Source organism: Pongo pygmaeus, chromosome 15 (assembly GCF_028885625.2).
Source record: "Pongo pygmaeus isolate AG05252 chromosome 15, NHGRI_mPonPyg2-v2.0_pri, whole genome shotgun sequence".
NCBI classification, from domain to species: domain Eukaryota; kingdom Metazoa; phylum Chordata; class Mammalia; order Primates; family Hominidae; genus Pongo; species Pongo pygmaeus.
This window is the reverse complement of record NC_072388.2, coordinates 15810852-15822283: the sequence shown is the minus strand read 5'-3', so window position 1 is coordinate 15822283 and position 11432 is coordinate 15810852. Positions and strand designations below refer to the sequence as shown.

General features: G+C 39.9%; 2 pseudogenes; one reads left to right on the top strand and one right to left on the bottom strand.

Moving 5' to 3' along the window:
• Positions 1-1401: 1401 nt before the first annotated feature.
• LOC129013188 (glucoside xylosyltransferase 1-like) lies at positions 1402-2675 on the bottom strand (annotated as a pseudogene).
• Positions 2676-3482: 807 nt separating this feature from the next.
• Positions 3483-8522, top strand: LOC129013187 (calponin-2-like; annotated as a pseudogene).
• The last annotated feature ends 2910 nt before the right edge of the window (positions 8523-11432 follow it).

Here is an 11432-nt window from a genome sequence, read left to right as displayed (position 1 = left end):
AGGAAGATTATAGCTTCTCGGCCTTTTGGCTAAGATCAAGTGTAGTAAAATATCAGGAAGAAAAAGAAGATAACCATACAGCAGTTGGTAAAATAAGATACCTGCCCCAGCACAGTCCATACTAAGTATTCAGAATTTACAGTTATATTAGATAACTATAAATTAGATAACTATTAACATAGTTATATTAGATAAGTAATATTTTTCTCATCTTCAAGAACTAAAAAATTTACTGTTTTAGGTGATATTCAAAAAAGGAAGATACTCACTCACATCAACCCAATTAAAACCACATTTTCTATAGCTGGATGTAACAATCTTAATCTAAATCATTCACCAAAGTTGTTTAACTTTCTTAAAGTAAGGCTCTAGACGTTTGCTTCTTTAAAAGTATCTTGCAAAGCCATTATGAGGTAGAAGAAAAGTTTAAATGCACCACATTTTTCTACTCCATCGTAACTAAAATTACTACTCACGGGATGTGTATAGTTTCTGAATTTTGGTCCATCACATTTTCCACCATCAAATGAGTATACTCTTAAGGTTCTCACTTTATCATCAGCATAATATATTTTGCTTCCAGAATGCCCAGTAAAGCTGAAATTTTTCATTTAAAGTGATAAAAAAAATTCCCCAAATATCTGCTTAACAATCTTAGATCTGAGTTTTGGCAAGACAGTTTAATGCATACACAATGAAAACACTACATTTCTCTGTCTCTCACACATGCACAGATTAAAACCCCAAAGTGTTCACTACATTTCCTCTTTCTTATACAGCTCAATTTTTAACATGCAGCTTACTTATAATCTAAAAACAATTTTAAACACGATTGTCATAAAAATATTTTAAAACAGAGATGAAATATATAAAGGCAGACATAGATCATCTATGGCTACATCTGTTACATTTCTTTAGAAACAGAACTGTTTCTTCTCCTGTAAACAAACTTTTTTTCACACATTTAAAGTGAGGTCAGTGCTGACATAAAATTATCGCTCTACTCACAGCCTTGTCTAGAGCCTTACTTTAAGAAAGTTAAAGTTTGCACTGTGCTTGAGATACATTTTCTTCATCTTCACAGCCCCAGCACTCTTACTTGAGAGTATGAGTCAACAGGAGTTTGCAGGCTAAAACCATTCAATAATATTTTCGTCAATACTGGAATGGTAGTAAGTAACATTACAAAACAGCAGAGGCCAAAAATGTTTCTTTGTTGGAGCCCAAGATTTTAATTTATTCTTCATTACCTGAAAATATTGCTCATTTAACCTCTTTAGGAAAAAAAATATTCTGGAGATGAATAATTCCTTCATTAATGCTTCACTCAAGACGATTCCTTCACACTTATCCTCCAATGCTCTGTTGTTTTCATCCATTTGATGTAGCAGGCACCAAGAATCACCTTTCCTTTGGTGATCTGGCATAACGATCTCTTATGCTTTTTGCTAGTTGTTTGACAAATGTTTTGTAAATTTTTCCACGGTATGTATGCACTGTTTGTTGTAGTTCCAGTTCTAAAGGTTTCATTAGGGAATGAACGTTGTCATCTTAAAAGAACAATTTCTCAGTGCTTCATAAACAGCTCTAAATGCTGGTTGCTTATCATCATGGTAAACACCTCTGTTCCCTGAAGAATCAGGATTCCTTCTTCTGCTTCTTGGCAACTGCTTCCATATAGACATTGATCTGGACGATAATTCCATTGACACGGAAAGGCAAAAAGACTTTCTGGATTATGAAAAAAACATGATATCCAACAAATATTGATTGCCCATGTAATGTTTAGTTTGTATTCTTTAAGCCATGTCATAAGTATATCTCCTCATAGTAGTCACACAGTTGTTATATCATTCTTGAAATACTTCCTTCTCATTCGAGTCATATTCGTCAACGTAACTCCAGGGTTTACTCCAGTTTTTCCACAGTACGGTTGCCTAGCGAAGCAACTATACCATCTTATTTGAGGTTCCTTGTGTTCTGAGGCCACTGAAGCAATTTATGTGGAATTAAATTTCTTTAGTAAAGAACAAATATGATCAACTGGTAGTAAAAAGGCTATTAGTGTGGGAGCAACTTCTTTCAGGAATAACGTCAAGAACAATCTGTGCGAGCCACATGGTTTAAAGAGATTTTCCATGCTGCTGCATTCACACTTGGAAAGGTTATGGGGTATATTGTATAATTAAATATTTTTAGAAATGACCCCAGTCACGTCTTCCTTTAAAGCTATGATGTAGCTGATCTTCAGCAAAAACCTGGAATTGAAGAGCTTTGATCCTGAAAATGATAGCTGACTTCAACATGGTCACAGTTTCTTCCAGTCTTTCACCACAGGCAACTACAGCCAGATGCGTTTTCTCAACAGGCTGTATTTTCAGACTACACCTGTCCCCACCAGGATGCGCAGTGGGACCAGCGCTGCCCGCGCCTCTCATGGCACCACATCCGCCTCCTGCCAGCCAGGAAGCCACTGAGGCCTGCTGCTTCCCGCCACCACCGCCTGCTGCTTCCTCCAGGGACATGGCGAGCTGGCTGAAGGCCTAAAGGAGCGAGCAGAAGCCGCAGGCCAGACACAGCACCACCACGTGCGGGTAGCGCCACACCGCCCCAGCCGTGTTCCTTGGCCTCCGTCTCCGCCGCGCCCTCCTGGCGAACTGGAGCACAGGGACCATAGTTCTAGAAATTTATCCTTTTTCTCTCCATAGATTCAGCAGCAGTGTCTAAAAGAAAAAAATTCATCAATCAATCATTTATATATATTTTAATATAAAGATAAAACACTGCGAACCAGTGGAACTGGATAGAAAGTAATTCAATTTTACAGAACACATCTGTTTTTCAGGCTCTTTTATTAAATATAAAAGAGCCATATATATTTCTGTGGAATTCCCCTTTTACTTAAGAATTCATTATCAGCGAATTCGTTTAAGGAGGCTGTTTTGTTAGAGGCTGTGGCTGCGTTCAAAAATTAGAATAGGAACAATGACTTGTAAAAATTCAACATTTTATTTTATTTTTGAGATGGAGTCTCGCTCTGTCGCCCAGGCTGGAGTGCAGTGGCGCGATCTTGGCTCAATGCAACCTCAGCCTCCCGGGTTTAAGGAATTCTTTGCTTCAGCCTCCTGAATAGCTGGGATTACAGGCGCATGCCACCACGCCCAGCTAACTTTTTTGTGTTTTTAGTAGAGACAAAGTTTCACCACCTTGGCCAGGCTGGTCTTGAACTCCTGACCTCGTGATCAGCCCACCTCAGCCTTCAAAAGTGCTGGGATTATAAAAGTGCTGGGATTATAGGCGTGAGCCACCGCACCCGGCCGGAAGTTCTTTCTTCTGAAAAGGATTATAAATATAATTCCTGCTGGCATGACACTTTTACTAATATAGGTTGACTTTTTGCTTCAAATAACCCATCCGTACATCTAAATTAATTTCTGTCAGTATGTGTGTGTGCATATGTGTGTGTGGATGTGTGTGTGTGGATGCGTGTGGGTGTGGATGCGTGGATGTAAATCGCAGTAAAGGGTAAAGGGAAGGTGGAAAAAAGGGAGACGATCTAACATTTTTCACACATTTTTTAAATACAGAAAAGATACGTAGTAAAAACAATGGTGTAGTGAAAACAAAATCTTGCAAACTAGAAAAAAGACTTAACCCCCGGTCCCCTCTGGTCCCGTCCCGCTGCGGCACCAGCCAGCTGTAAGCTCCACTCAGTTCAACAAGGGCCCCTCCTACAGGCTCTTGGCGGAAGTCCAGAACCGGCTTCTGTCCAGATATGACTCCCAGAAGGAGGTAGAGCTCCGCAGCTGGATCTAGGGACTCACCGGCGTCTCCATCGGCCCGACTTCCAGAAGGGCCTGAAGGACGGGATTATTTTATGCACACTCATGAACAAACTGCAGCCGGGCTCAGTCCCCAAGATCAACTGCTTCAGTGTAGAACTGCTACCAGCTAGAAAACCTCTCCAACTTCCTCAAGGCCATGGTCAGCTACAGCATGAACCCCGTGGACCTATTTGAGGCCACGACCTGTTTGAGAGTGGGAACGTGAGGCAGGTGCAGGTGTCTCTTCTCGCCCTGGCAGGGAAGGCCAAGACTAAGGGGCTGCAGAGCGAGGTGGACATCGGTGAGGAGTACTCAGAGAAGCAGGAGCGGAACTTCGACGACGCCACCATGAAGGCTGGCCAATGCGTCATCGGGCTGCAGATTACCAACAAATGCGCCAGCCAGTCAGGCATGACTGTGTACGGCAGAGCACGAGGAGGCATCTCTACGACCCCAAGAACCACTTGCTGCCCCCCGCGGACCACTCGACCATCACCCTCCAGATGGGTACAAGCAAGTGCGCCAGCCAGGTGAGCATGGCAGCTCCCGGGACCCAGAGGCACATCTACGACACGAAGCTGGGAATCACAAGTATGACAACTCTTCCATGTCCCTGAAGATGGGCTACACGCTGGGCGCCAACCAGAGCGGCCAGGTCTTCAGCCTGGGCCGACAGATACACGACCCCAAGTACTGCCTGGGAGAGCAGTGGCCCACGGGGCTCCCTCGGGCGCCGGCGACTGCCCGGGGCCAGGGGAGGCCCCTCAATATCTCCCTTACTACCAAGAGGAGACCAGGTACCGAGGCTCCCAGCACGCTCTCTCCCCACATGGTCTCCCCGTCTAAGTGTTTGGGTTTTTCTGTGTTTTCATCTTTTTTTTTTAAACCTGTTCAGTGCTGCCAGTCAACCGAAGGTCTGTGAGTAGCAGCGTGGGATCAGGCAGGAGGGTTTTTTTTCCCCCTCTTGCTTTCGTTCCTTCGCAGGACTGAGCCACCGGGCTGTGGGGGAAGGGATCAAGGCCCTATCCCGATGCGTGTAGGGTGAGGGTCCCCGCTGGCACGTCCAGGCTGTGGGCCGAGTTGTGCTGGGGAGAGGAGACCTGGGCATGGAGGGAACTTGTCCTCGAAGGTCTCTGGTTGCCTCTCCTCTTCCGCCTTTTGTCAGCCGATCAGTTTGTGGTTTCTGTACCCGCAAAAGTTTCAAGAAGTATTAACAAAAGAAAAAGAAATTTTTTTTTCCCCAGGAGTGGGGCGGAGACAGTGGGTGCTGGGAAATCCGTCCCCTGGGAAAGGGGGCCCGGCCACGATGCTAAAATATCTCAGGATCTTGAGTGGCTGGATTTCCCTAGGATCCTCAGACCAACAGACCTCAGACCCTCAGACCTACGCTGGGGCCCGGTGAGGAAACTGAGGCCCGTACAGGTTAGTGGAATTCTGAGTTGCTAGTGTTAAGCATGACCCTTCTTCATCCTAGCCCCCCTACTCCCGTGGCCCTCAGTAGGCTTTTTTTGTTTGTTTGGTTTTGGTTTTGGTTTTTTGAGACGGAGTCTCACTCTGTGGCTCAGGCTGAAGCACAGAGTAATCTCGCCTCACTGTACCAGCCTTCCACGCTCAAGCGATCCTCCTGCCTCAGCCTCCAGAGTAGCTAGGACTACAGGCCTGTGCCACCACGCCTGGCTAATTTTTTGTATTTTTAGTAGAGACGGGATTTCACCATGTTGGCCAGGCTGGTCTGGAACTCTTGCCCTCATGTGATCCGCCTGCCTCATCCTCTCAAAGTGTTGGGATGACAGGTGTGAGCCACCATGCCCAGCCGCTCAGTAGGTGTTAAGGAGCCCCAGCCCTCCTTCTCCCCTTCCCGGCCTGACCAGGTATACTGCTGTATCTCCCCCGGCCACATGCCCCGCCAAGTACTGCACAGGGCACCCCACCCAGGGACCCTGCGCATGAGATAATGTGAAATACTGACTGTTGACCAAACGCAATAAAACCTCTGTTTTTAAGAAGAAAATGAAAAGACTTAAAATTGGCATTTTAAGACTTTATATATATTATTAAATATATATTACATGTAAATGTTATACAATTTAGCACCTCTATCTCTCAGTCTCCGGGAGAGGTTAGGAACTTAACTTTTGTAAGCCTCATTTAGTAAACACATCTGGCCTAGCCACATTGACCAACCTCTCTCCTAACAACATCCAGTAAATTTCAGAAGCTCATGCAAAACTCTCCCACCTTCTGTTTCAACAGATATGTCAACTGATACAATTATACAATAATTGTATAAGATAATATTAGATTTAATCTCACAATCACACTCAGCTTGATTACCAACCCTTCTCCTACATCTTGCTCACCTAAATTTATCTACATTGAATAGCTTAGAAAGGTATGTTTTCTGTGTATTATAGTGTAAGTTATTGTAATATGGAAATATGGAATTTAACTCCAATTTGCTGCCTAGGAAATACCAATATTTTTTAAGCATGGCAAGTGTTTCCAAGCATTCAGAAGTGGAGAGTGTAGGATATCCACTGCAGAATGAGGTCTGCTTGTCATCCTCTCAGTCTCAACTGCTCTCCCTCCATCTCTCTCTGTTTCATTGATGAGTATAGAAGATCAGTCATTTTTATACGAAATGAAAATTGGTGGAACTAAGGTGTTGATTTGATTATCTAACCGATTGTTTATTGAGTGTCTATTACAAACTAAATTGTGTTCTGGAGAACAGCTCAGGAAATGAATCCTTGACATTGATGTACATAATAGAAATACAAACATACCGTTAAAAAATCAGACCTCTTAGGATAATCCAGATTCTCATGTAAGTTTTGTGAAGCTCTTTCAAGATGAGAATGTAAAATTTCAAAAAAATCATTTTAACAAGTCCTTCTTGAGATAGAAAGGTGAAATTAGAAGATCGTATATGGTTGTTTCACTAGCTCAAATCTTAAGTATGGTTTTTAGTCCATTGACAGCCATGTAATTCTTAGTTTTATATACTGATGTTCATTAGAAATTACAAACTTTAAAAAATATTCCTGTCTCATTCTACTAATCAATTTAAAAATTTCATTCATTTGGTTATATTTCTTCATTTTACCTGGTCTTTAATACTTCTTTCCTGCCTGGCATTAAACTTAATTAATGTCTAATTTGTTTCCTTGGTTTAGTTACTTTTGGCCACATACAGTACACTTCTTATGAAGCAGGCATGTAGGAATGTTTACAAGTTTATGGTTCTCACTCTTCCAAATCCCTAATGGCAGCACCCAACAGACACACATCACAATATAAACACATACACACACACCCATGCACACCCATACTCACCCACCTACACACAGACACACACACACACACACACACACACTCCAGTGGATCAACACATAAAACACTCTACAGGCAAAGACATCATACATCAGAGATCTGTTAGTGCACTGCACACTTTTGCAAATTATCAAGACTGCTCATTTGAGGTGAATCTACAGAGATTTCAAAGGCTATTTGAGTGCTAAGCTATCTAACTGGTGGTTGGACTGTATTTAAATAATGCATTAAACACAACTCTTGAGGCTCTGAAGAATTTCTGTGCTTTCCAATGAACCGGGAGTTACAAGGTCCTGAAAAGTACAAGCTTGTTATATCCTTTAATAGATAAAGCAAAGCTGGTATTAATGTGAATATACTTTGTATTTACTTCTATTTGCGTTAATTTTTTTTGCTTGTAATATACATTTTTATATAACTGGGGATAAGAAACATCTTAGGAAAAAGAAAACAAAAAATGAAATTTCCCTGATTACCCTGTGCCTTGGTCCAGTAACCCTGCACTGCACATATACACTATAAATGGGTGTCTTAGGGAGCCACTTTGGCATTTCATTTTAACAGCTCATCCTGGAGAATATATTTGTGAGTGGATCACATATTACAACTGATTTAAATTTTGACCCATATAGGAATACGTTTTCACAAATATGTCCGAAGCCTGGATACTGTAAAAATATTTATCATCATAGAATAATAAAAGGCTAGCCATTAGTTACTCGGAAATTGTTCAATAACTCTAAGACAACTTAGACATAAATAGTTGTGAGTGAGTATAGCTCATCATTAATGTTTGTAAAAATTACTGCTGTCATTTATGGTTGGGAATAAAAAACTAGAAATGTAACTTTGATAGAGATAAATGATAGATATAAAGTTTACAAAAAGCAAGAGAATAATAATAGATGTATAAACATTTTTGTTTTATAGATAAGATTTTATGATTAAATTGTGTTGAACAACATGAATTTAACGTGTTTTGCATACCACATCTGCAGTTACAACATCACAGCCTTTTAAGTATTTCATTAACTTCAAAATGTAACTTATCACTGAAACAATCTCATTTGATGAATTGAGATAATGGGTAATGATTGGTATAAGCTGAAAGCAATACTACACTTTTAAAGTTATATCTCTTTGTGTATTACTACAAACACCAGAGAAGATGGTCAATAATTACTGTACAATGTCTATCATAATACTTAAACCTGGAAGAAAATCAGTAAATGTTTAGTGAATAGAATTGGTGAATTGCTTCCATTTTATACAATTTTCTGTTCATTTTAGGGCTTACCAAAACTTGCAGCTCTGAGTAAGGCCCAATTATTTACTCCTTCAAATAAAGCAAGATTTCAAGAATAAGTGTGAATATTTTGTTTTGTTTTTAACTGTTTTGTTTTTCCAGTCTGTAGCTGCTCCAAATCACACTAATCTTTCTAGACTCTGGTATATGTCCTGGTCTCAAGGCCACTGTTACCACCATCACCATCTTTTGTGCCTCAAGGTTGAGCCCTCCTGACTTACCTGCATGGAATTGGAAAAGTCCCATTTCATGATACTTTAGGCAAGCCAGATGTCTCTTTCACTGAAAGTGGTATTCTTCCTGTGTTTTTTTTTTTTTCCAGCAAGTGATGTCAACCTCTACCTACACCTGACATCTCAGTGTAATTCTTGACATTTTCTCCTTCACATTTCCATTTTCAATCACCAAGTGTCATCGGATTTTACCTTCTCTCTATTTCTTGAATGAATTTTTCTCTTTCTGTCTTCATTGCCAGCATGGATTCCAGCCCATCACTCTCTCACCTGGGCTACAGTGAGCATCTTTAAAGTGCTCTCCCTGATTCTCTCTGCAAAAATGTTTGTGTGCTATATCCAATATGACTTACTTGAAATGTAAATACAAGTTACATTGTAAATTGCTTGGCTTAAAAATTCCCACAGACTTCACATTCATACTAGGATAAATATCAAGAGTCCAAAAATGGGTTCAAGCAGTACAAAATTTGTTTCTTGTCTCTCTCCCCCATCTTGTGGCATGAACATTATTGAACTAAATGATTCAGATATACTTTCTCTTGCCTTCTGGACTTTGGTCTTCTTATTCGTATGCTTTTCCCACTACAATCCCAGATTTATATAATTAGCTCTTAATCTTATTTTAGTTTGCTCTTCATCTTCCCCAAGGGAACCCTTATCTGATATCCCTAAATATGAAAGGCTTTCATAACCATGCATAGCTTTTCTCTGTTACTTATAATATTGTTTTTAGGTTTTTATATTTTTATTACTATTTATAATAAATAAATCTGAGCATGCTCTTTGATAAGTCTAATAAAGTTTTGATGCAATTAGTAATTCAGTAGGTAATTGTTTTCTATAAGCCATGATTCTAGAGGTTGAAGGGAAAATGCAGCAGTAATCTGTCCCAAGTGGAAGGACAAATAGCCAAGGAATATTGACCTACCCATTCATCTCTCAAAAACAGGGTTAAGATATTGATTCTCCTGTTTTCAGGATGAAGCAGGGACAGGGAGTTTCTTGCTTGTTATCCTCTCAACTCACTCTTTTTATGGAAAACATAATTAACCTGATAAATGACACAGAAGATTTTGATGTTCATTAGCAAGGTGGTGATTCCAAGAAGTTGAAATAAAAAGGCTTCAGAGCCTGTCTCTCAATCGCTATCTTTGGGCTCTTGAAGCTGCTAGTGAACAAAATAGGGAGCACTTGGGTAAGAGCCACATAGGCAGGCTCAGTCCAGCTACTGGTTTCATAAATCCAAGTTTTCCAAGCATGACAGAATGTCAGAATCCCATGAGCCAAAGTTTTATGATGAGAGAGAAAGAATGATATTTCACTCTCCAATCTAATTTTCAAATTAAATTTTAAACAAAGTTAAAGTTAAATAAAGTTAACAAAGCTGAATATACACACATATGCATATGCCCATGAACATGCACACAGGCTTCTTGCATTCATTTTTTAAACTGTTTAATCGTTCATGACAAATGGTTTGATTTTGCATTTTCTATCTACCAATACTTGCACAAGCTCTGGCTGCAAAACTTTTGTTGGTCAAACATTAGCATTTGGGGAACATGTCCCTGCTGAGAGAGAGGAGATCTTGATACAGCCTTAACTACATCATCAGTAGACATGGGGCTCTTTTTAACCAGAGGGAAGCAAATGGTTTTCAGATGGTTGTGTAGCTGGTTTTAACAGTAGCCTGCAGTGGCTTTTTGACAGACATAAACCTTACTAGTTATTGTTAGGCTTCAGAGCATTAGTATGAGGTTTCAATTTGCTTATGTTAGGCATGAGAAGGTAGCACTATCCTAGATGCCCTAAATATTGCTCTTTGTCACTTTTTTTCCCACTGAATTCAGAGGTAATTTGGAGACTGTGTCTAAAATGGTCTTATATTAATGTGTTTGCCATAGGTTTCTGAAGCTTCCATTCTGAACATGGTCTCAAGTTGGCTCTTGAGGGCTAATTTCATTACACATGATCATAGGCATAAATTTAAATTTATGGAGAATTGTTTTATACATCCCACAGAATCTGGATTCACTACCAAGAGACTGTAGAGTTTATCAAAAAGAAGATAAAGAGGAATAAGAGTCCTTGCTGTCTAGGGAATATATCATCTTCTTTGGGTAATGCCTATTAATGCTCCTCAAAATAGCTAGAGCATTCAAGGATTGTAACCAGCTCACAATAAGAGAAGTAGCTTCTACTAGAAATTAAATATATTAGTTATTTCATTGAGTAACTATTGCTACAAGAATATATTTGCTGAATAAACTAGCATGTTTATTGACATAATTGATTTGCATACCATGGCAACACTTCATGGACCAAACCCTAAGTCCCATGAAAAATTGAATAGAATTATTTGACAGTTAAGTATCATTGGAAAAGCCTGGCTCTAGGTCTCAGGCAGCAATCTGGTTGATTGTGTTTTCAGTGTGTAGTCGTAATACAACTGTATATCAGCATACATTAGACTCTTTATGCACTCTACATATATTTTCTCATTTGATCCTTCAATACATGCATAAGACAGGAAATAAACTTGAATTTAATTGCTCCAGTAAGTCCAAATACCAAAAACCTCATTACAACACCTACATTAGAAATTCTTCTTCCAATTAAAATAAAGGTACCAGAGGCAATTGCTCCTGCCATAATGAGAAGACACTGGATGAACTTAAAAAAAAATTTTCTTTGTTTAAAGCCATCTAAACACTGTGGGCCTAAAGTTACAAT